The sequence below is a fragment of the Alligator mississippiensis genome, chromosome 9 (genome assembly GCF_030867095.1).
Source record: "Alligator mississippiensis isolate rAllMis1 chromosome 9, rAllMis1, whole genome shotgun sequence".
Lineage (NCBI taxonomy): Eukaryota > Metazoa > Chordata > Crocodylia > Alligatoridae > Alligator > Alligator mississippiensis.
In genome coordinates, this window is record NC_081832.1 from 35846423 (window position 1) to 35872845 (window position 26423).

A 26423-nucleotide genomic window follows, 5' to 3' on the forward strand; every position below is an offset into this window, starting at 1 on the left:
AGAAAGTCACAGGAAAAAGGCAGTAGGAATTGAGAGATCGGGAAACTAGTGGAGAGGGGTGGGGGCTGGAATTGAGAGAGAGAGAGAGAATGAGGCTGGAATTTAAGATAAGGAAGGGACTGGGATTCAGTAAAACATGACCCAACTCAGGGTTGCAAATGACAGTGGTTTTATTGAACAGGGAAGATGGAGACACAATGCCAACTTGGTTCCCTTGCACCCACCCACCCACACACACACACACACACACACACACACACACACACACACACAAAATGGCAGCAGGGGTTAGAGAGGCTTGGTGCAGGGGCTGAAGTCCACTGAAGTCCAGGAAGAGAGAGACAGAGAGAAAGAGAGAGTCCAAATTATAGGAGGAGGTGTGCAGGTAATATCTACCTATCCCAGGCTAGAAGTTGAATCTCAATGGCCAGTCGGGGTCTCCTTCAGCTCAGTGTTGTCCAGAGGGGGTCACTGGCAGGGCCTCTGGGGTGGATAGGTGATGTGAAGCTGGTCTGGTCCAGATGGAAATGGCGTTCCCACCGGGTCTGTCTTCACTGCCCCTTTTTATAGGGGCAGACTGTGTGTGACCCTAGTGACAGGAGGCATGCCCAGGCAAGGGTCAGCCCCTGATGTACTGAGCATGTGTGCTCCATGCAGGGATGCGCAGTTTCGGGTGTCTGTAATGGTGGGGTACAATGATAGAGTTGCTGGGTCTTTTGTTTTTCAAATGCTGGTCTTGTCTTTGTTCCTGGGTGAGGTCCATGGTACCTGGGTGAATCAGTGCGAGGTGATGGCCCAGTCATTACAGGCCATTCAATAGAGGCCTGCTACCATTGTATTTCAATCATTCTCAATCATTCTCATTCATGGGGGAACCAATTTACATGGGAGGGGTACAATGAATCATATTATAGCAACATGGGAAGCCCAGGCAGAGGACACAAGATGGAGGCTTGACATATAAAATGGAAACTTGACATGACTTCGGTTCACTTAAAAACACAGGCCTAAACCATACAATACCCATATGAAACAATAAAAATCAATACAAAAATGATAATAATACAATATACAACAGTAAAAATTAATACAAACCTAATAATTATACAATATAAAACAGTGGATATCCAAAACCAAAAGCTTGCTAGCAAAATAAAAATGTTTAAAACTTATCCTAAGTTTGAGCTCACTTATCTATAGAGAATGGAGAGGGAGAGAAAAGTCAGAAATGGTTGGGGAAGGGGAGGGAATGCATTTTAAAATTTAAAAAAAAGAAAAACTGTGGGTTTTGCTACACTGGGATTCAATGACGGGGCAGTAATTTCAAACTGTTGTTTGAGGAAAATGAATTTAGCAACTGTTTTCTGCATAAACTGAAAGAAGATGACATGAGTGTCAGGATGGCTAGGAAGTGTATGGTTATACTCATGAAGATAGGATAGAACAGGGAGCTTGACAGTGGTTTTGCTAGAAGAGAAAGGTCTTGGAAGGAAGATTTGATACATCTTGGGTGTATAGTGGGAGAGGGAGGGAGAAGCTGAAAATGCTTCCCAAATTACAGGCCTGAATGATGATGCCTAGAGGCCGTGTTTCCTAGATTACAGGCTGTCACAGAGCACTGAGGTGCCCTGTGCCTGAAGAGGGGAAAAGCTACTAAGGAAGGAGCCCTAGCAGTGACTAAGGAGCCCAGCTGGGGGTTGCCAGGGCAACCAATGAAGGCCAGCTGACCAGAAGGGGCCAGGCCTGGCTTCCTTTATAAACCCAAGGAGCTGAGGCTAGGGGCAATTCCCTGCCAGTAGCCAGAGAGGTAGGAGCTCCTGGAGTAATGGTGTGGGTAGGAGCCTAACAGCAGGTACTGCTTGACTGGAGTTGAGCTATGTAGCCAGGCGGCTTATGTTTGAGTTATAGCCAGGAGGCTCAAGTTTGTGTTTGCTGTTTGTTAAGACCGGTGGTTTGGGTGAGGCTATTAGGGGTTGGAGGAGGCCTCATAGGAGACCCACAGTAGCGTGGGGATCCCGGCGCCAGTAAGGGCGCAGTTTACAAGGGCTTAGACCCCATCCCCAGAGAGGGGCGTTTGAAGAGCCCAAGGTGGGCGTAGCAAGCCCCAGAGAAGGGGGCAGCACTGCGGAAGGCCCCAGAGAAGGGGACAACTATTGAGAGGCCCCAGAAGGGGGGCCATCTTATTGAGAGGCCCAAGTTGGGCATGGCAAGCCCCAGAAAGGGGGCAACTTTGAGAAGCCCAAGTGTGGGCACGGAGAGCCCCAGAGAAGGGGCAGCATTACTAGGCAGCCCAAGTGAGGCACGGCAAGCCCTGGAAGGGGGACCGCACTTTTAAGAAGCCCAAGGTGGGCACAGCACGCCCCAGGAAGGGGGCAGTATTATCGAGAAGCCCAAGTTTGGGCACTGGGAGCCCCTGATAGGGGGCCACATTGTTGAGAGGCCCAAGTTGGGCACCAGAAAGCCCCAGGAGGGAGCAGCAGAGGAAGGAAGGCCCAGGGAGAACAGTAAGGGGCCGAATAGTGAAAGAATTGGAGTAAGAGAATTGAGACATCGGTGAGGTGTGGACTGCAGTGTAGCGGAGGAAATGGAGCTGCAGATAGCGCCCCCTAGTGGAGGGGGCAGTATAAGGGCAGCCTCCCGCTAATTAATTAATTAAGATCAAGACGTGGCAGGCAAGGAGGCGGGCGGTTGCCCCAGAGACAGGTGTGTGGGCCACATTGAGGGCGGCCCAGAGTGACAACCTGTCACACAGGCCTTAATGATGATGTCTAGGGGCTATGTTTAATACTTAAAGATCATGTTTAAATTCTTAAGTTAAAAAATACCCATTGTGTGAGGAATTTGTAGCAATATTGTTCCCTTTGCTTAAATATCAAGAAAGCAATGTAATTGGCATTGTTTTTGCTGAGGAACTGGATCCTTTATTAATACTAATGTCTAGTAATTCAATTACTCAGTAAAATCACTTACTACAAACTTCTAAAGATTACTATCAATAGCTACCGACTCAGGACAGAATGGCCATGCATTTAACCACACTTCAAAGAATCAACTATTTAGTGTCTTAGGTTATGACCAGATACTGCATTTAGCCCAGGAGAAAAAGGTTTCTCCTTGGAAAAAGTGTGGTCATAAAGACCCCTGGCACGCACAGTTATGGTGGAATTAATGTGGAACATCTTTGTGGCTTGTTTCTATGACATCGTGAGTTGAACATGTAGCACCCCAGTGTGGATGCTGACAATCATCTGACTGTCAGCATTAGCATGGGGGGGGGGGGTGGCATTGGGACCAGGACAACTCTGGTTTTAATGCTGAAAATTGGCTACTGGGAGAGCAGATTGGAAGGTTCCCTCACAGGGTGAGACAAGGTGCTCTGGCTGCTGGGAACCTGGTGTCAGGGACTCTGATCAAGCAAGCCTGACAGGTGAGCCAAACAGGTGAGTCACCACACCTGTCCCTGATCCCAGGCGATTGAGACCCAGTTCTCTGCAACCAGATTATCTGTTGAAAGTGCCACTCACTCCTTGTAAACACAGCTGCATCCTTAAGCTGTAGACATGCCTTGACGCAGCCTCAGTCTCCTTCAGCAACCCTTGCATTCACAGATCTCCTTGGTTCTCCTCACTGCTGACCCAGCTTTGGCTTTTTCTGAACCTGACCTTGGATCTCCTCTGAAACGCAGTGCTGGCTTTGCGCTCTCTAGTTTTTCTGGCATCCTGACTTGGCTTGGCTTCTTTGACCTTGGTTTTGGATTTTCCCTGGAACTCAGCACCAGTTGTCCAGCCGCTGACTCCTGAACTTGCCTTACATCTTGGATTTTTGTCTCTTGAATCTCCCCTTGCAGCTCTCCTGCAACTTAGTCCTATGCTTTCTTCTTCATTAATCCAGACCCTGACCAGACACCCCAGTAACCTGGCCTCCGACCCTGCTGACCTCCTAGGCTACATGTACTAGCTTACTAGTACACATCCTAACTTTCTGATGGTTAAGCTGACTTAAGTTTTTTGAGTTAACTTAACTGTCAGAGCATACACATGTATGTGCAGCAGAGTCCCCTTAAATGCGGCACAAGATAATACACCTCCAAGATGTTTTATCCTGAGTCACAATAATTAAGTTGACTTAGCTCACAAAATGGCTGCCACCATGTCAAGGAACTGTACATGTGTATGCTCCGATGTGGCTTAAGTCAGTCAACTTAAGTTGCCATATATTAAATCGACTTCATACATGCATATGCACCCCATCTCCTGGCCAAATCCTCAGAGCAAGGTATGCCTCACAGATCCAAAGGGCAGATTTCTGGGGGGAAGGTGGTGGCTGCTTTACAGGGGCTGCAAACCCAGATTATAGCCCTGCAAGCCCAGTGTACCCCATTCCCACTCCCACTGGGGGAGCCAACCCACTTGGTTCAACATGAACCCTGAGTCTGACTGCTTGACAAATGCGACAGAAACCCTCACTGCTTCCAGGGGTTCATTAATCACCTTGCTTTTCATCTCTGCTCAAGAACCTACACTTCAGAAACAGCCAAAGTGTGACTGATCATCGGTCTATTGAGTGGTGACACCCTGGCCTGGGCTTCCTCATTTTTGGAATCCGCAAACCCTCTCCTTAACCTTGAAGGCTTTATCCAGGCCATGGCTAAGATATTTAATGACCACACTATACCATGGAGTGAGTGCTTCAGACCATCAGACAAGGGCACTGCTGAGTGTCAAGTTATGCTGCTGTGGTTAGTTTAGATGGTTGGTAGCTGACACAGAGTGGGACAAGGCACCTCAGTGTTTCTACTTTCATCAGGAGCTTCAGGGCAAAACTCAAGATAAGTTGATCTGGGTGGAGCTCCCATCTACTTTGGCCAGACTCAATGATCTTAGTATTTGTATTGATGCTCATTTGTCCAAGCAACAACAGGAAGGTTGGGCTGAATCTCAACCCTCAGGGCTGCTAGACCCTCAGAAGAGCTGGCACTGCCCCTATTGCTGGCCATGCAGATAGACACAGTTAGGAAAAGGCTCCCCCCAGAGGAGAAGGCTTGTCATCATGCCCAGGGCCTCTGCCTGTATTGTGGGGAATCCAGGCAGTTTGACAGGATCTGCTAGGGACTGGGGTAGCATGGTTGACAGCCCAGGGGTTGCAAGGTTGAGGCTACAGCAGAAGCACTTATGGTACAGCCCTGTCAGATTCCAACAGATCTGTGAAATCTGCTAAATACTTTGTCATAGGGACACAAAAAGGGAAAGGGAGGCCCAGATCTGATTGACAAAAGGAATGCTTGCCTCCACTTCAGGTAACTTCCTGGCCCAACCTTGGAAGAGGGGTGTTGTCTAGGCCCTGCACACTGCCACCACAGGGGACCAGGGACTTGGGTGGGTGTGGGAGCTGTGCTATGGGGTGGAGCTAAGTGGGGCTGGCCCCATATGCTGCCACCATGTGGGTCCAGGGACTTGAGGGGAGCTATGCACTATTGGGCTGGGCAGGGTTGGCCCTGCATGCTGCTACCATGTGGGGCTGGGGACTTGGATGGGAGTACAAGGAGCTGTGTGGCAAGGGGTTGGGCAGAGATAGTGCTGCACACTGCCACAGCATTGGTGCCAGGAACTCAGGTGGAAACACATAAGTCATGCACTATGGGGCTGGACTAGGCTTGCCTCACATGCTGCCACTGTGTGTGGCTCTGGGAACCCACACACACACACACCTTCCCCCCCACTTTCACACTACTCCCCACACAATATACAAGAGTAAGACTTTATTTTGAGCTATTATGAAATCACCTCATATATATATTACACCAGGGTTGAGCAAAATACAGCCTGCAGGCCAGGTCTGGCACACCTGGCAATTTCATTTGGCTAGTGGGGCATCTCCCAAAGCTGAAAGACAATTATCATCAGCTCTGGCCCTTGGCTGACCCTTTGAAAGCTGATGCCTCCATACAGGAGGTGCCAGTGCAGCAGCAGCTCCAGCTCTGCTTGCTAAGCAACCAACCCCCACCCCAGTCTGGCCTGACCCACCCCCAGCACCAAGGTAGGGGGCACTGCAGACAAGAAGCCTCTACCTGGCAGAGGCTTTTGCCTCACAACCTGTAGCTGTTTCCCAGTCTTCCCTCCCTGAGAGAATAGAAATTCAGGTAAGGGCCCCACTGGGCCAGGGGTCAGGGACTCCCATTGTAGGGAAATGGGGCTGGGAGTGAGGGGAACCACATGCTATGGGCCCAGGAAGGTCTGGCCCCACACACAGCTGCCATGTGGGGCCAGGGACTTGGGTGGAATGTGGGAGCTGCATGCTATGTGGCTGGGTGGGGCTGGCCTGCATGATGCCACCACATGGGACCAGGGACTCGAGCACGAGTGCAGGAGCTGTGTGCTGTGGGATCTGGGAGCAGGGGGGAAGACTTGAATGGCCCCTCATGCTGCCACCACATGCTGCTCCGGGATGCCCCCATACCCTCCTACCCACCGGAACCCCCCACACACACCCACACCCTCTCACACACCCCATCATACCTATGGCCCACCTACACATGCACTTACACCCCCATATTCCTCTCGCATTCCCCAACCCCCCCCACACCCCACCCCTACCATACCTACACCCCACACACGTCCCACATACACGCACTCCTCAACCACACACCACACCTCCCTGCCCCCTACACAATATACAAAAGTAAAACTTTATTTTGAGCTATTATACAAATGCCTGTATATACACTATGCAAACACTCATAAATCAAGACAATTTTAAAAAATTAAAATATAGTGGATATTTGGTTTTTAGTATATGATTTGTTGTTTTTTTCCCAGTTCCAAGATGGCAATCTCCCAACTCCCAAAAAAGTATTTCTGGGGCAGGGGGAGGAACTTCCAATGGCAGAAGTCAGGGATTAGGGGTGACACTTTTGGTCCCAAGAAGGTGACTGGGGGTGAGGCACCTGTCAAGGGGTGGGGCTACCCTTGCGGCCCTCAACAGCTCACCAAAACTTGTTAAGTGGAGGCTTCCAGCTAAAATAATTGCACACCCCTGGTCTTTGAGATGCTGAAAAGGGCTATCACCTCTACATCTGTTCTGGTACACCTGAACCCCATGAAATCATTTTTAGTGGAATTTGACTCCTTTAAGTTGTACCATAGGGGCTATTCTGTTTCAGGCTTCAGATATCCCAAACAAGTTGCATCCTTGCACCTTTTAGTCCTTGCCCCGGATCCCTCTGAAAGGATTTATGACGTGGGACTGGGAACTCCTTGTGATCAAGGCAGCCTTCAAGGAGTGGTAACACCCTCTGGAGGGGCCTCATCACTCTGTCCAGGTAATAACTGACCATAAGAACTTGGAATGTCTCCAGATGAGCTGTAAACTGAATTTGTGAGAGGTCCTCTGATCATTTTTCTTTTCCCATTTAAATTTCATAATCATATATCACCCAGGAGCCAAGGACCAGAAGGAAGATGCCTTATTCCATAAGGGCGAACCTTCTGCTCTAAACCCATCACCACTTTCCACCATTTTCCAGTGTAAGAACTTCATTTGGGGAACTACTCAGCAAAGCCTCCTTTCAGCCATCTAAACAGTTCTCATAGCTGACCCCCTTGCTAAACAATTGCACCAAATCCATGGGGCCATCCCAACCTGTTTTTTTTGGGCTTGGAGAGGGGTGGGAGTTATTTTTTTTCCAACAACATCTGTACAACTTGGACCATCCTATAAGATCAAGAATATTATGGCTCTTTCATGACTTGCCTCTCACAGGACACTTTAGACCAGGGGTGGGCCAAATCCAGCCCATGGGCCAAATCCAGCCCATGGAGTGACTTTTTTTGTCTGGCCTGCAGTAGGTCCCTTGGCCCTGCTACCCTAGGCACAGGGGCAGCTCAGGCTGTAATGCATACAGCTGGTCCCACCCTGCCTGCATGCTCCTAACCAGTGTTCATGGAGACTGGGTCCCAGGCCTGGCCCCAGATGCAGTGCCTTCACCAGGGCTCCCACTGCTATTGCTGTCTCTGTGCTACTATGCCCTGTGCTGAGCTGGCAGGGCTGGGGGGCTGCCACCACCACACAAGATCCCAGGGTGAGCTGTAGGCTGGCACAGGATAGGTGTACCCCAGTGCCACCCATCTCCCCCAGCCCTGGCCACAGCTTCCAAGTGTGCAGCAGGGCAAGTGCCACCACTGAGTGATATGGAGTTGCTGCCAGGTCCACTCCTATCCCTCCCCCAGCTGTGGGCTGTGTGCCCTGGACCAGGAGAGGGGATAGGTAAGGAGAGGCAGGAGAGAGGCTAAATTCCCCCCACTTTATGGGCTTGGCAGTGACATATGGCCATTCTCTGTCCCTACCTCCCTTCCTTGACCTCCTGAGCCTCCCCTGCAAGGCTTGCAGCCATCCTCTCTCTCTTGTGGGTGGTACAGCCATCCAGTGAGGGCCAGAAGTGGCTCCCAGTTCTGCCTAGGCCCTGTGTTGTCCCTGACCCAAGATCCCAGTCCTGGCCCTGGACACAACTCCCTGCCCAGCTGCATGCTTGGTAACAGCTCTCATATTTTTCCATCAAGATGTAGTAGACAAGTGAAGTGGGTGGTTACCAATGTTCCCTCTAAGGAGTAGTGGTCCCTGAGTGAATTGCTTCAGTCCTGCCTCTCCCTTTTGGCGCGGCGCAGTCCACTGGTAAGAGTCCCCAGTACATGTCAAGTTGCTAGTGCCACTTGTCATTCTTTTTTATTTCTATCCAATTTATGAATCAAATAAGGTGTCACAAAGTAAGCGATATACTAATTGCCAGGTGCAGGAAGGTATGAATTTGTAGTTTTGTGCTGTAGAGGCATAGGGACTTAATCATGCACCTCTCTCCAAAATTGTTCTAAAACCTTCTGCACTACTGGGGTCAGGTTAAGGTGGGGGGCGGGCAATTATTTTGGGCTCAGGGCCGCTTACCCAGTTTTGGCAATCTGTCAAGGCCTGCATGGGTAGCCCCGGCCCTTGACAGGTGCTCTGCCCCTGGTTACTATTTTGGGACCAATGTCCCAATGTCTTGGAACCAATGTCCCAGGACCAGCACTAGTGGGACCCAGAGCAGGGCACAGGCTGGCTGGGGTCTGTGGAGCTGGGCTGGGCTGCACCAGCAGGGAGAGGGGGGAGCTGGCCCAGCTCCATAGAGCCCCTGCCAGCCAGGACCCTGTACCCCTGCTGCCCTACTCTGGGCCCTTCTGGCACTGGCCCTGGGACACTGGTGTGGGCCCTATGCTCCCATGCCTGCTCACTCCCAGTGCCCCCCAAGCCCTGTGGTACAGGTGTGGGGCAGTGCACAGCCCTGACCCCCTGCTTACTGGCAGTGAAGGAGCTGATGTGGAGCACAGGGAAAAGCATCCCCTTGCCTGCTCCATGGCCCATGCTCCCTGCTGCAGCCACTCGCAGCTCCCATAGGGCTGCTCTGAGCAGGCACAGGTAGCCCCACACGGGCTGCGAGTGGCTGCAGCATGGGGCACCAACCGCAGGATGGGTATGGGGATGCTTTTCCCCCACACTCAGCACCAGCTTGTAACCCACCCCTGCTGCCAGCCTGGGCCCTGCGCAGCTCTGGGCTCACCCATAGAGACTACCTGCAGCAGCTGCAACTGCGCACCCCCCCTCCCCCCACCACCCTGTTTGCCATGTCAGGCATTGTTTGCTGCTGCTGCCTGCCCAGAACTCACGCACTGGGCAGCACAGAGGCAGCAGTGGCAGCCTCATCACAGCCTACCACGACATGAGCTCCGGGTGGGTGGCAGCAGCAAACTCTACCTAGTGCAGCAAGTGGGGGGGCCACAGCTGCTGCCGCCACCGCGCAGCCCCGACGGGCGAGCCTGGAGACAGCACAGGGCTGGGTTACAAGCTGGTGCTGAGTGTTTGGGGGGGGGGAAGCAGTCCCTGCCCTGCCCCGTGGCTGGCACCCCACATTGCAGCTGCTCAACAGCCCACATGGGGCTGTCTGTGTCTGCTCAGTACAGCCCCGTGTGGGCTGTGAGTGGCTGCAGCAGGAAGCATGGGGCCACGAGGCGGGTGAGGGACCACTTTTTCCTGCACTCTGCACCAGCTTCTTTCCTGCCCTTCCCCCCCCTGCCTTACCTGAACTTCCCATGGCAGGGCAGCCACACGGTCCCAGGCCAGAAGCCCCTGTTGGGGCTTCTGGCTGGGGGGGTGGGGGTGGGACCAGGGTTGCCAAGGATTCCCCCGGGTCCTATCATTTTTGACAGGAACCAAGGACAGATGCATTTTAATTTTGAAAATTTTGTTTAGGGGTCTTGTGGGCTGGATTTGGCCCATCGGCCATATTTTGCCCACCCCTGGGTTAAGGGGCTTTGAGTGACCCAGATAATTTCATAGATTCATAGATGTTAGGGTCGGAAGGGACCTCAATAGATCATCAAGTCCGACCCCCTGCATATGCAGGAAAGAGTGCTGGGTCTAGATGACCCCATCTAGATGCTTATCTAACCTCCTTTTGAAGACCCCCAGGGTAGGGGAGAGCACCACCTCCCTTGGGAGCCCATTCCAGACCTTGGCCACTCGAACTGTGAAGAAGTTCTTCCTAATGTCCAATCTAAATCTGCTCTCTGCTAGCTTGTGGCCATTATTTCTTGTAACCCCTGGGGGCGCCTTGGTGAATAAATACTCACCAATTCCCTTCTGTGCCCCCGTGATGAACTTATAGGCAGCCACAAGGTCGCCTCTCAACCTTCTCTTGCAGAGGCTGAATAGGTCCAGTTTCTCTAGTCTCTCCTCGTAGGGCTTGGTCTGCAGGCCCTTAACCATACGAGTGGCCCTTCTCTGGACCCTCTCCAAGTTATCCGCATCCCTCTTGAATTGCGGCGCCCAGAATTGCAAGCAGTACTCCAACTGCGGTCTTACCAGTGCCCGATAGAGGGGAAGTATCACCTCCTTGGATCTATTCGTCATGCATCTACTGATGCACGTTAAAGTGCAGTTAGCTTTTCTGATGGCTTTGTCACACTGCCGACTCATGTTCATCTTGGAGTCCACTAGGACTCCAAGATCCCTTTCCACTTCCGTACCACCCAGCAGGTCATTCCCTAGGCTGTAGGTGTGCTGGACATTTTTCCTCCCTAGGTGCAGCACTTTGCATTTCTCCTTGTTGAACTGCATCCTGTTGTTTTCTGCCCACTTATCTAACCTGTCCAGGTCTGCTTGCAGCTGTTCCCTGCCCTCCGGCGTGTCCACTTCTCCCCATAGCTTTGTGTCATCTGCAAACTTGGACAGAGTACATTTCACTCCCTCGTCCAAGTCGCTGATGAAGACATTAAAGAGTATCGGTCCAAGGACCGAGTCCTGCGGGACCCCACTGCCCACACCCTTCCAGGTCGAAGCTGACCCATCCACCACGACTCTCTGGGTGTGACCCTCTAGCCAATTCGCCACCCACCGGACTGTGTAGTCATCCAAGTCACAGCCTCTTAACTTGTTCACCAGTATGGGGTGGGATACCGTATCGAAGGCCTTCCTGAAGTCTAAGTATACGACATCCACCCCTCCTCCTGTGTCCAGGTGTTTCGTAACCTGGTCATAAAAAGAGACTAGATTGGTCAGGCATGATCTCCCTGCCACGAACCCGTGCTGGTTTCCCCTCAGCATAATTTGTCCTGCCAGGCTCTCACAAATGTGAGCCTTGATAATTTTTTTAAAGACTTTGCCAAGGATGGAGGTGAGACTGACAATTATTTTTTTCTTTCTTAATGGTGGGTATTACAACATTGCTACCCAGACCCAATTGTGAGCTTTGCTTTCCTGCTCTACCCTGAAGGCACATCTGTAGTGTATTGCACTTCACTAGTGCATGCTGTAAAGGCTGTCCATTCATCATTGTACCTATCTGCAGTGATCCCTAATAGTGAGAATTCCTTGCTGGGGAAATAAACTCCTTTGCTTCTGTTGGAGACCACAGTTGAAAACCAGAGGGCTCAAACTACAGGCCCTGTAGGGCTGGGGGCTGTTGTGGGCTCTGCTGGCTCTGGGGAGCTGCTTCACTCCCTGACATTGCCTCAGGGAGCAAGGAGGCACATGGCATGAGGGCTGGGGAGTGGAGAAGTTCCCTGGAGCTGGCAGAGCCTCATGTGGGGCAGGCAGTGGCTTCTCCCTATGGTGAGGCAGGGCTGTGGGCTGGGGCTGGGGCAGGCTCCGCTGGCTCTGGGGAACTGCTCCACTCCCTATCCCTGATGCCATGTGCCTACTTGCTCCCCAAGGTGATGCGGGGGAATGGAGCAGTTCCCTGGAGCCAGCGGAGCCCCTGCTAGCCCCCCATCCCTGTCTCTGTCCCCGTTCCCACCCTTGCCTTGCAGAGGAGCCACTGCCTGCCCTGCATGAGGATTGAGGAGCTTACCCATGCTGGCCCTAGTGCCTCCACTGCACTCCATGCCCAGCTCCTCTCCGGGCAGGTGCACAGCCTTAAAGCTTGGCATGGCAAGACTCTTATTTGTGTGCAGCCATGCACGCACACCCCTTAGAGGGAACACTCCTGGTTATCCCAGGAACAGGGCAGCTGGCGGAGACCCGACAAGGAAGCCACCCTGTTACAGTGGACCACTCGCATTCTGAGAACAACTCCACAATCACGCTCAAGGTGGACATATTAACTAAAACGGCCCATTTTATTCCTGCCCAGGCTGTACCCACTTCCAGTGAAATGGCCAACCTATTTCTAAAGCCTGCACAGCTGTTAGTCTCAGGTGCTCTCTGATCATGGTCCCTAGTTCACTTCATATGTCTGACATAGTTCTGTAAGGCTTTGGGTGTGGAACCTCTTAACTTGTTCACATATCACCCTCACCATAATTAATGGTCAAATGGAGACTATAAATCAGACCTTCTGAGTAATATCTAAATTTTTTTTTTTTTTTTTAATTTTCACCAGGATAATTGGGTGATCTTGCTCCCCCTGGCAGAATTCCTATACAACAATGATGTCCATACTTCCACAGGCCAGACACCCCTCTTTCTCCAGCTACAAATTCCATCCTCCGTTCCATCCAACCTTCCCACATGTCCCTATAGTGAGCAACCTTGTTTCACACCTCCAATGGGTTCAGCAAGAAATAAAGGCTCATGTTGATGCAGCCAAGACTGTATATAAGAACCAGGCTAACTGACATGGACAGCCCAGCCCCACCACTTCAATCAGTGACAAGGTCTGGCTCTCTTCAAAGAATATGAAGACCCTAAGACCATCAGCCAAAGTGGATCATCAGTATCTAGTCCCATTCAAGGTAATGGAACAAAGAAGCAGTGTTGCATTCAAACTCCAAGTGCTAGATACACTGAAAGTACACCCCTTTTTTCCATGTATCCCTAGTCAAATCTTTCATCAAGAACCTCTTTTCTGACCACCTGTGTGTAGCATGAACTGAACTAATGTAGCTGATGTTAATATAGAGTGTAATAACAGTGGAATTTAACCATGGTAGTCTTGTCCTGTAAGCAACTTGAAAAATCCATTTTGTATCCTTCTGCTTGACATAAGTGAATGAACTCTGCATAGCCTTTATGTATGAGTGTGTGTAAAAAGGGGTGAATGGTGAGAGAATGGCATAGAGATGGGAGAAGAAGATTCATCTGCTAACTAATTAACAAATGGCTGAAGAATCCCTTTGAAGCTCAAAGACACAAAGGAGATAACAGAAGAAGAAATTCTGCCAGATGGGCAACAAAAACAATCCAAGGCTAAGATAAGCTGAAGGCAAAAGAAGAACAGCTGCAAAAACAGAAGCTGGGTATGGAAAAACCCCAAAGCACTGAAACAAAGGATGCCAATGCCTATAAAAGAGCACTTTGAAAATACCAAGTCGGGTGAGTCTTTCTCTACTGCTGTTTTATCGGAGCACAGATGCATCTGTTCAACCCGCTCCAGCTGTTATCTTTAAATCTTCTATCTTCAAATCATCATCACTATTATCATCTACTCAATAAGCTTGGGTACTGGGTATGTACTCCAGTGGTGCCTAAACCTCTGCGTCTAACTCATGTAATCAATAAATGCGGGACCTTGCCTTATCTTCCTTTATAAAGTCTCGCTCATGATTTGAGCAATTAGCAATTTATGTAACATTTTTGGTGGAAAATGCCCCCACCCCGCCACCAGTAATAGTGGACATTCATGAAGAATATATTGTAAAGCAGGTTTTAGTCTCCAAATGCATCCAAGGCAAGCTCCACTATTTGATTGACTAGGAGGGCTATGGCCCTCAAGAACAATTTTGGGAACCATCCAACCATGTTGACACCCCCAAACTAGTACAAGATTTCTACCAGAATCTGCAGAGAAGCTAGGTCCCAGGCTGCCTGGAAGATGGCCCTGGGTAGAGAGGGAGCAGGAAGGGGTTACTGTCAGGGACTCTAATCAAGGAGGCCTGGCTGAACCAAGCACATATGTTACCTACCATATGTGACAGGATGGAGCCCCAGGAGTAGCTGTGACACCCCTGGTGGCCACACACCTCCTGCCCTCCTCCAGCTCCTTGGGTACCTTGCTTTTCCTCTTGTCTGCCATGCCATTGATGGAATAATTAGATTATAGAAAAGAGAGGCTGCCCCAGGGTCCCAGAGTAAACCTTCTTCTATTCTTGGTCCTGTGGGTCCCTCTTGGACCCAGCTGGCCTCAGTCTTGCCCTCAGGTATTAAGTAGAGCATTCTTGGCTGGGCTGCCTTTATCTTAAAGTAACAGAGAGCCCAGGGCTCTCTGTTACAGCTGAGGAACACTGGAAAGCAGGCAGGGCGCAGCAGTTGCCAGGGCAACAGGGCAAAATGAGGCAGTCAGTGGACATCTACAGGTGGTTAGCTGACTAACTGTAGTCAGAGCCCTGGGAGCATATAAGCCCAAGACTGAGGCTGGCAGAGGAGTTTTTTTCCTGGATGCTACAGGGGAAGGAGCTTCTGCCCAAGGGAACTACCTAGGGATGCTGGGTTGATCATTTTGCTGCTTACAGGAACAGAGAGACTCAGGAAACCTGTTGGCTACCCTGGCTAGGAGGCATGCTATATTAGGGGTAAAGGTTTGCCCTCTTGAAGAGACAGAGGGCTGCTTCCACTGCTGTTTTTGTTACAGTCCAGGAGCTTGTGGTTTGTTATTGTTTCTACTGGTGGTTTGGGATGAGGCTGGAAGGGGAGGTAGGGAGGCTTCATTGGTGCCCAAGGGGCACTTGACTGCCTTGAGTCCTTCCAGGGCCAGTCTCAAGGTTCAAGCAGTTATTGAGCCCAGAGTGGGCAGAGAGAGAGGGCACAGCCACACAGGGGCCCAGTGACAGGAAGGGACAGGTTGAAGCTAGTGCCTCAAGCCAGGTCCAACACAGTGGGCTTTGGCTAGAAGGACTAGAGAGATTAAAGGGGCAGAGGCTGAGGAGGCTGAAGCCCCACAGAGAAGGAACAACATTTATATAACGCCCGTGAGGCATGGGGAATGGTAAAAGGGAGTATGTGGAGACATGCAATTAGCCCTTAAGGCTTTGGCTGTCCTGCTGGGCACAGCGGATTACAGTGAAGCCCAACAAGGGACCTGGGTGCAGGCAGAGACCATCAGGTTCCAGTGTGACTGAGGCCTTGCAAAGGCCTATTGGCAACCTCCCCATATATTATAAATAACACAAATGTGTGGCAGGTGAGACAGGAAGGCACCCTAGGGGCAGAGCACGGCACAGTTGTGGAGACACCAGAGGGTGTCATGGCCACCCCTGGGACTCCAATATGTTACACTGGCCCTGTCCATGCCCCCCTGCAAGGCACTTATTGCCTTAAGAGATAGTCATGGTTTCCTTCTGCCCCTACAGCCATGCCCATGCCTATGCCTTTCAGTTGTTACTTCATATTGTCCACTGGGCCTGGTGGCCCTGTCTGCTGATCAACTAATCTCCTGGCCCTGGCAAGGCTTCTCCCTGTCTTGGGCCTCTTCCCCTTTCCCGGTTTTAGCTCCCCTTGGCTTAAACCTGTTTGGCTTTGGCCTCCCTGCTATGGCCTTAGCCTTCTGCTCTCTGGGCCTCTGGCCCTCATGTGGCTGCTGTGTGGCACTTACGGCAAGGACTGGGATGAGCGGCAGCTGTGGGGAAACACCGACACAGGGTTGGCAGTTCCGCAGCTGCCTGAGCCTGTGGATTGGTGAACCCCGGGGGCAGGGCCTCAAGGAAGTGCATCTGTTCAAAAGGCAGCTGGGGAGAGAACCAGCTGCCCTGGGGAAGAGGAGTAGCACACTGGCTGGGAGATGCAGGCGGTGGAGCCAAGCAATGATAGCGGAAATGGGCATGGGGCAGAAAGCACCAGCATGAGCTGGGGAAGCCCGGCTGAGAGAACAAAGAGTCCAGGCTCTGGGAGCCAAAGATTGCCAGAGGGCCACAGTGGGAAGAAGCAGTTCTGCCCCGCAACTGTGGACAAAGACACAGCTGTGCTGGAGAGTTCAGGTACCACAACGGGGAAGGGCGATGAGTGAAGGCAAAACCCTGTGGGCAGCCAGGTGAAGAGGGAGGAGCAGGTGGTGGCTGGCTCAGAGCCCTATGGGGAAACGGCAAGTACCACTAGGTGGTGGGATGAGGAGTGATTAACTCCTGGTCAGTGGGTCCCTGGGAAGAATACTCAAAGAGACAGACAAATTCCTTTTCCCAACCCAGGGGGACAGAAGGGTCCAGGGAGCCAGAATCCCAGGCACCTGTTGGCAGACACCAAACATCTTCTCTTTTAGTTAAGAATTTCCTAAGTTATCATTACCCCAGGCTGGGGCAGGTTTAGTTACCCAAAAGTTGGTCCAAAGACCAGGGATCAACTTGGGAGAGACTGACAGCCAGAAAGACCCAACCCCAAATGAGGCAGGTCACATGGATGAAAAGAGATCATGCCGGGGAAGAGTATAAGGAGCAACATCTTCCCGGGCCGTGTACGTGCTAAGGGTGGGGTAAAGGGGAGGTTTGGAGCCCCACAAAGAAAGACCAGAGTCATGACCCCTTTGGGACCACCGACAGGGAATTGCCTCTCCATCAACCAACATCGAAGTCATGGCAGGAAAGTAGGGGCAGCGCTTGAAACCATCTAGGTGGCCCCAGGGTGCGGTCTCACCCTGACATTACTAGGGAAGAAGGCACTGGCCAGAAAGGGGCCTAAGCCTTACAACACCTACCAGCAACAAAGAACATAAACACAATCCCACTGGCTATCTAACAAAACTCTCCCCACACTGGTTCTTAACTTTTCTTCAAGCCATGAGTCCCCCTTCCACTTTATTTGCAGCTCTTAGGGACTTTTTGGGTACTGACCAGTCCCTCTTCTGCATCCATCCTGCTTAAGAAATTTTCTTCTTGCCCCTTCCAGTCAGGTGACCCTAATTAAGCATAGGGGTTTCCCTTTTGGCTTAATGGTCAGCCTGCTTGTTGTAGTGCAGCTAGCCTCTGTTCAGCTGCCTGCTGCAAATTTTCCTTAAAATAACAGAAGCTCCTGGCTCCCTGTTACACCACACCTATCCTGATCCCTGGCTAATGTGACTGACCTAGTTCTTTGCAATCAGGTCAGCTGCTGAAATGCCACTTACCCATTTTAAACACACCTGCAGCCTGTGGGAACAGCTTGACATATCCTCAATCTCTTCTGAGAAGCTTTTCATTTACAGATTTCCCTGGTTCTCCTAACTTCTAATCTGCCTTAAGGTTTTTCTTACCCTGACCTTGGATCTCTGAAACTCAATGCTGGTTCTGCTGTCTCTGGTTTTCCTGGCATCCTGACTTGGCTTAGCTTCCTTGACCCTGATCTTGGATTTTCCCTGAAACTCAACATTGGTTCTTTAACCTCTGGCTCTTGACCTTGTCTTACATCTTGGACTATGTTTCCTGGATCTTTCCTCTTGGCTCCCCTGGAACTTGGTCCCACACACTCTGTTCTGCTGATCCAGACCCCAATCTGGCACTCTAGTGACCTATGCCCTCACCCTGCTGATCTCTTAGTTGCTCCCCAGGGCCTATCTGCAGGCCCAGCTGCCTATATCCCAGCCAAACCTTCACACTTGTCAAACCCTGATCTCGACAGACTTTTCTGCCTTATCTTGCAGCCCCCAACCTCTATTATTGCTTGCTCAGCTTTTCCTGGCCACTGGTTCAATCAGCCACTGCTTTCCCCCAACAGGAGAGCTCAAGTCCAGTTTAATAGGGAGACATGTGAAGGGAAAGCTTTTTATACAACATGTTGATCCTCATCCTGGAGTTTGGGAAAGTTTTCTGCCAGGGCATCTCACATACATAGTGCCAGGTGATCAGCTCCCATAGGACAGTCAGTGGGTATGGCACCTGTGGGTGCCAAGGCCACTCCCCTTCAACTGCCAATGCCTTGGGAAGGGCTCCCCCTTGGTCTCTCAGACCTTGTGCTGGGCACAGGTGGAGATGACAAAATGGGACATGCTGCAGCCAGTGGCTCATTAGGGATACAGAGTTAGAAGGTTCCATGCTCCTACTGCAGCAGCTGTAGGACTGCAGGGACTTGTGGACCTGGGTCTCTGGCCCTGACAGCTGGGGGCTGGGTTGGGGGGCAGGGTCTGTGGGTGGGGGCCAAGGAGCATGAACAGGACTGGGGGAATGTGGGGGGGGCAGTGAGGGGAAGCTGTTGGGCTGGGGGGCTGTTGTAGGGGGATTGAGGGGCATAAGCAGGGTGGGGGGGCTGTTGTGGGGGGAGTGAGGGGCACGAACAGGGCTGTGGGTGCTGTGGGGGGGCCTTTAATTTTAATCACAGATTTTGGGGGTTTTATCAGCGAATATGAGATTTTTTTTATCAGAGAATTTGCCTTTTTTTATGAGGGAAAACCAGGATCCCTGGTGATAAGCAACCCTGCAGAGTCTTGCTGTTGTGATTCTGGACTGCAAATCCCAGAGACCTTGCAGGCAGCAGGAAGAGGAAGCAAGCACATATGGTTACAGGTCAGCATCCTAGGGATTAAGGTCACAGGCCACAGGACAGCAGGAAGAGGAAGCAAACACACATGGTTAGAGGTCAGAGAGCCCTGGTTGGATGGAGTGAGAAGGAAGCCTCTGCACAGCACAGATGAATCACAGACTGACTGCTCATGACCTAGACACCTGCACAGAGTGACTCTGGACTAAAGGCTGGTTCTTGGAAAAACCTCCCACTGTGGGGAAGGGACTGTATGTGCAGAATGTATGTACTCCAGTGGTACTGACCACTACCTGGCTATTTGCCTTTTTAGATATATGTTATACTTTGAATGCCTCTGTGCCTTTATTTGTCCCTTGTCATTAGCCTGTTGGCTTGTGACCTTAATCACCAGGATACTCTATATAAAATTGAGTAAACCATTCATTGGCTGTGGTGATTGTGCCTGATACTGTAGGGGTTTGCTACAGCACATCTGTCTGCATCCCTAGCATCAGTTTTTTTTTTTAGAAGAAGCTGACACCCATTGTAGCCCAGTGTTGGGTTGAATATACTCTGTCACAATTTGTACTGAACCAGTCTTGGTGAGAGAACAGATATCAACACCTTTCCTAACACTGGATTTTCTTCTCAAATAAGGTCTTACTCAAGAAGCTAAGTAGGCTGATTGCAGATTGACTGCTGCCTGGTGTTGAGTAGTCACCTGGTATGGTCTGGGTCTGTATCTCCATGCCATCCAGTGTGGGTCCAGTGTGTGTAAGCCATTGTGAAGGTGTCTTCTGTGATGTGACTGTCTACAATTTCCAGTGGATCTCCCTCTCTTGTCTGCCATGACTTGATGGAATGCTTTGCTTTTTGGGAACTGGAGTGTATTGACAGCTGCCTTCCCAGAGACCCACCCCAGACCTTCAGGGGCTCCTCCTTCCCTTTACACCTCCACCCTTACCACATCAGTTAAGAACGAGAAGAGAAATGGAACTACCAATGAAAGACTCAGGTTGTTATGTGGCTGATAAATTAGGCTCACCCTGGTTCAACCCATATGGGCCATCACCAATTGATGAAGTTAGATCCTTCTGGCCCCCAGACAGTTAGGATTTGATTGGACACTTTTGTTCTGACACAGTTTCTTCCCCACATGCTCTTGACAACTAGCCACAGAGGGCCCTTACTCCAGGCCCACTGTATAATAATGAAACATGCTTCAGGGTTTTGGACCTAGAGACCTTGCCCTATTCAGTCCCATGTCTACCAATGCCACTAAATAAAATCTTCATAACCTTTTAGGAGAGATACAGAAAGAGGAAATAGAATGAATCTTTACTTTAAAAAAAGTAAAAAAGAGATGTTTAATTTAGCAATGCCCTATATACTTGTTCCCTTTGGTTGAAGAACACTTTTATAATACCTCTTACCACCGACCTGCCTCTTTTGACAGCTTTTAGGTTAGGTAAATTCTGGCTCTCTAGTTGTGACGTGTGAAGGGAATGCAATGTGTGAAGTTGTGTTTTCAGTCCCCAGATTTCAGTTTAGAGTGGAAGGTGCTAGGTTTTTTCCATGCTTCTGGGCTTTGCTGGTTGCCACACAGGGCCACAAAGGAAATTTTTCTCTTCCTGTTGCTACAGGTGTCAGAGTCATTTCACCTTCCTCAAAAGCATTTTACCTCATGGTAGGATCAGCATGGTCTGTGAAGGTTTTGCCTTCTTCTGAAGCAGGGGGATTGTCCTCTACCTGGGGCCTCTCAAGTGCATTTTAACAAACCACTTTGTGTCTTTGCATCAGCAGGACATTAACAGTTCCCTTGTCACCCTGCTTTACCTGTGGTAGTTTAAGGCAGGGGTTGTCAACTGGGGGTAACGTACCCTTGGGGGTACTTGAGAAGGCCCTAGGGGTATGCACGGACAGGTAGGCAGGGACGGAGTGCCACCACGCACCATCCCGCCTGCCCAGCTGGATGCGAGGGGTGGGGGAAGCCTGTGTGTAGCAGCTGCTGCCACTCCGCAGCCGGCCGCATGCCACCCCCTCCCCCCTGATTGGTGGCTGAGGGTACACTGCCCTGCATCCAGCTACCAGGGGGAACAATGATCCAAAAAGGTTCAAAACTGCTGGTTTAAGCCATTCTTGGTGTTTCTGTGCATTGTGCCTACAAGAGGGTTGTTTGTACAGTTTTAAGAACAGATTAGGTATTTACATATCTAAGATAGTTTAGATAGGGATGATCCTGCCTTGAAACATGGTCTCCTGAGGGTCCTTCCAATCCTGCTTTTCTGTGATTCTATGCATTACTGACACAAAACTGTTGGTCCATTAACTTCTGATTCTGTACTCTTTTGTTTACCACTAATGTTTTTAACATAGTGTTTGGACGTTATCAGTTGACTTTTTTGTTTGGACTAATCCAGTTTATCTTTAGCGTTCATTTATATAAACTGCTTATAAAAGTAAAAGGCTGAGGTGGGCTTTCCTTACCTTGGATGGCTCAGCGAACAGGCACACAGCATCCATCACACTGTTTCAAGAGGACACCATATGGGAGCGAAGACCAATCTCACACCCATCCTTTGCACTGGGTGTGAAGAACTGGAGCATACCAGGGTATACTGGGAAGTTTACACCATTATTAAAAGCCTCATCCATTTTAAATCCAGACCTTGCTCAGTTCTGGCATTATTATTTACAGGAGAAGTAACTCTAGCTCACTTTCAGTTGAAGTCCGATAGCTCAGAGAATCTGGCTTACATACATACATGTATGAGGTCTAGATGAGTGTGTGTGTGTGTGTGTGTGTGTGTGTGTATGATCAGGGTTACAATAGCTTCCACAGCACCTCAGACTTGGCTAGATGAGTGTGAGCCAGATATATATATATATATATATATGTATGTGTGTTAGAGCCACAGTAGAGATAATCCTCAAATTGAAGGATTGCCAACAATGTCTATGTATGTGTGTGTGTTTGATCACCTGCTCTGGTACTACAGTTTTGTTTCACTCTGGATTTGCATACCCTGTTTAGGTATGCAGGGGGAGAAGGTCACATGACAGTAGGGTGATAGCAGGAAGGGATGAGGGACTATTGGCAAAGATATGGCACAATCATCACAAGTGTGGTCTCTTTAACTAATTTAATTGATTCTGGAGCTATGTGACAGACCTGAGGTAGCAGGGGAGGGTCACCATACTGCTTAAATTGTGACATGAGAAAGCAGAGAGCTACATTTATATTTCAAAGTAGAACTTGTAAGGGGTGAGAAACTGGAATGTCTGAGAAAAGACAGAGACACTGAATTCATGAGTCACAAGGGGTATGCAATATGTGAGGGATGTGAAAAGCATGCTATGGTAAAAACACCCAAGGGGGAGAAGGAGTTGCAGATTCCTATTGTGAAAGAAGATAGACAAAACAGGAAGAACCCGAGAGGTAACCTGTCCCTGTTCCTTACCTCAGTAATAGAATAATAGAAAGTTAGGGTTGGAAGGGACCTCAGGAGGTCATCTAATCCAACCCTCTGCTTAAAGCAGGAGCGTCCCCAACTAGATCATCCCAGTCAAAGCTGCCTAGCTGGGTTTTGAAAACCTCCAAGGAAGGAGTTTCCCCTTTCTGGGTAACTTGTTCCAGTGTTTTACTACACTCCTAGTGAGAAAATTTTTCCTAATATCTAACCTAAACTTCCCTTGCTGCAACTTGAGACCATTGCTCCTTGTTCTGTCATCTACCACAACCGAGAACAGTCTAGCTCTGCCCTCTTTTGAACCCCCCTTCAGGTACTTGAAGGCTAATATTAAATCCCCAGTAGTATATGGGTGTACACCTTGTCAAACTGACAAGCTCCGCTCCCTGGCAGGTGCCCCATCCCTGGCTGCCACATTGGCAGCCATTTTGATCATCATACTGAGACCAGAATTACTGCCTCTAACCCCTGACCTTTGCCACCAGAAACCCCACCCCTTCCCCCAGAGGTACTCCATTTTGGGCGTTTCTGGCCCTGGAACAGGAAGTCCCACCTCATCACAGGCCCCTATGACATCAGAAGGTCGAACCCTGGTCATCATGTTGATGGACATCTTGTCTGCCATGCTGGCAGCCACCTTGGCCACCATGTCATGTCCCAGAACATTCTGTTCCTATCACATGGTCTGTGACCTCATAAGGCCATATTGGCAGCCATTTTGACTGCCATGTTGGTGGCCATCTTGGCTGCCATATTACATCCCAGAACACTCTGTTCCCATCACAACCGCTTGTGACATCAGAAGGTTTGCTCCTTGACTGGGAAACACCTGCCTCCAAGAACAGTACCAAACCAATTGGGGCAAGTATAGGGGGTGGGACATAGGCTGTAAGTCCCTGGCCTGCCTCTTCTAAATCCTGTTAGGAAACCCTCCAAACCAGGCTGCATGTTTTCTGAGACAATGATAATGCAGACAGAAGCAAATATGGATTCTTATGCTTTGGAAGCCTCAGGCATTGTTCAGACCTCTCTCAGCAGCACTATAGATGAGCTTTTGGTGGTTGAGACAGATTCCCGAACTCCCAAAACAGATCTGGGGTCCGTGGCAGAACCCCAATAGACCACATCAGACCCACTGACAGAAAGCATGGAAGTGGCAGACAAGCTAAACCCCCAGGGCTCTGTTGAGGTAACTAATTTAGATTTTTTTTTGGAGGGAGTGGCTTTCTACAGTAACAGGGTGGGTCTGCATTAACTATATAATCTCTTGGCAGGTCAATTATGCCTTTATAGAGAGCTTTCAAAACCTATGCATTGGTGGAGCTGTGAGACTAAAGGTCTCTTGTGTGAACTGGTTTTGTTTGTGTCTAAAAGAGAGGAGTTTAAGACAAGGCTGAAGATGGATCTATTAGTTTTGTCTGAGTCCCTGGAGCCCATGGAACAGGCATACAAATTTATGGAGGTTATGGAGCTGGGGAATGAACCTATGGAGGTCATGGAGCAGCTCTGTGCATCTAGAAGAGAGGAGTTCAAGACATGACTGAATAATCCTGTATGTGCTGCTTTTCATTACCTGATTTATAAACCTTGTTTTACCACTGTTTAAATTTGTTGTTAAATCCACCATACGCATGTTGGCGAAGAGGCTTACCAGCCATGTGTACATGGGAGGCTTTGTTAAAGGAAATGTATTACACTCCTGGGGCAAGGGGGAGTTTTGGTGGGGTGAACTCAGTTTTTGAAGTGGCCAAAAGACAGAATAAGAATCTTAACAGAAGCCAGGTGACTGCCCGGTTTTCAGATGAGGATGCTTACACCCTGAACAAATCAGTGAGAAGACATTTTAAAAGAAACAAGACTGTTGTTTCAGATGTGGATGCACGATGGCAGGCAGATTTGATGGATATGCAACAGTTCTCCAAAAACACTGTTGTGTTTAAGTACATCTTAACAGTGATAGACATATTATCCAAGCATGCCTGTGCCTTGGGGCTGAAAGACAAGTCAGTGAGTGAAATATCCATGGGCTTTAAAAGCATATTCTAAGTGGGCTGTGTGCCTCAAAAACTATAGACTGACTGGGGGAAAGAATTTTTAAATAAGCCTTTAAGCAAACTGCTAAAGCAGTATAATATCTACCATTTTGTTGCAAATAATGAAGTGAAAGAGTAGTTTAATGGAACATTAAAATCAAAGATGCGGAGGTATTTTACAGCCCAAAACACCTTTCACTACATTGATGAGTTACCAGAGTTCCTAAAGAGCTATAATCACAGCTTTCACAGAACTATCCATGCCAGGGTTGTTGATGTGAACTCCTCAACCTCTTTCCAGGTGTGGAAAACAGTGTACGGAGACTACTTTAAAACAAAAGCAGCAACACCCCTGTTCAGAAAAGAAGACCGTGTGAGGGTGTCTAGAACCAAAGGGAGATTTGAAAAAGATTATGAACAAACACTCACTGATGACATTTTCATAGTGGATCAAGTCATTAATTGAGTGCAGACCCCCCCACCCCGCCCCCACTGCCTAAAAGATTATGAAGACAAATTGATAGGTTTGTTCCTTCTAAGGTGTTAAATTAGGTCCATGAGCGTGCCACTTCAGTCTGTGAATGCGCTGCTTCGGTCCGTTCCCGAATTGGTCCCGCCTCCCCCTTTCGGTGCACGCCACTTTGGTCTGCCCCACGGTATAGCAAAGTATAACAAAAAAAGATGATATTATTGTCACAACCCAAGGGTGTGATTTTTTGTTTGTGTGTGCTTCGGCACTGCTAAATTATTTTCCCGCCGTTTGTAGCTTTCTTTGCAGGGTGCATTTCTTCATTGCAGCACAGAAATGCATGTTGCAAGGAGTTCCCGCCCTTTGTATTTAAATTCGTACCCCACTATTGGTCAGTTCTAAATTATTCCTACGTGGCGGCTAGCGATTGGCTTGCTAGCCATATAAGAGGCTTGAGTGGTTTCTGCCCAAGTTGGAGGACTCCACGAACATCAGGAGGAGGAGACTTCACGTCTCGTGAAGCTCTCTAAGCGCTGTGGAGCCTATTGGACCCAGCGTGAATATCAAGAAGGCAACAGGGGTCTGATCAGCCTCTTGCCTCTCCCCATCGCCGAACGATCCCTCGACGTACCCTTCCCTGAGTGCAAAAGTTCCACGGAGCCTCGACAACTTCATGTGAGTGAATTGTGAGTGAATCCAGAGCTCTGTCCGAGTCCTAAAACTAGGATTTAAGCGAAGTATTCCTGGAAACGTTCCAGCCTGCACCGCGACCATCTACGGTGTAAGTAAACAATCTTAACCATTAAATGTCCGTGCCTAATTCTAGCGTGCCGCCTGCCTTCCCCGACCCAGCGCGTCCGGGCTGCTGGCCACAGCCCGCCGCACGAAAAAAGGGCCTCAGACTGCTCCCGGCCCGCACAACTATAACCTTTATTTACCAAAGTGACTCCCGTCTACCTTTTTCTGTTTTCCAAACAGAATATATGGTGTCCAGGTTATCAGTCTTTCCTGATGCTAAATGAAGTTTAATTTGCATCAGCTTGTCCAGATTATCAACTTCTAAACAATTTCTAGACTTTGTTTTTATTGCACTCATGAGGCTAAACCCTCTCTCACAATCTGCACTAGATGCCTGGAAAGTGGCACAGATGTCAACAAGTAATGACAGTTCACTAAATTGTTCCTGTTGTAGTATGTAGGTGACCATGTCTTCAAAGGTCTTTATTGCCCCATTTTTCATCTTCTCACTAACAGTTAATTTAAAGTCCACATATTGTTTGCATAGGTCCTTCTTAAAAGTTTCTACAGATTTGGTTAGCAAGGTGCTATATCTTGTTGCCAATGTTTTCAGCTCCTCATGCCCAAAAGAGAAATCATTCCTGTTTGATGAAGAGGAAAAAGAATCCTTATAAAAAATTTACCATTCTTTCAACTCGCCTTCTGAAAATCTGTTGTCCATGTGGTCATGTGTGGTTCAATGAACTGAATAACGGATGTGGTGTCAACAGGTGATTCAAATGATGACAGTGAGGTTTGACATCTTCAGAAAAATGTACAGTCTCACCAAGATAC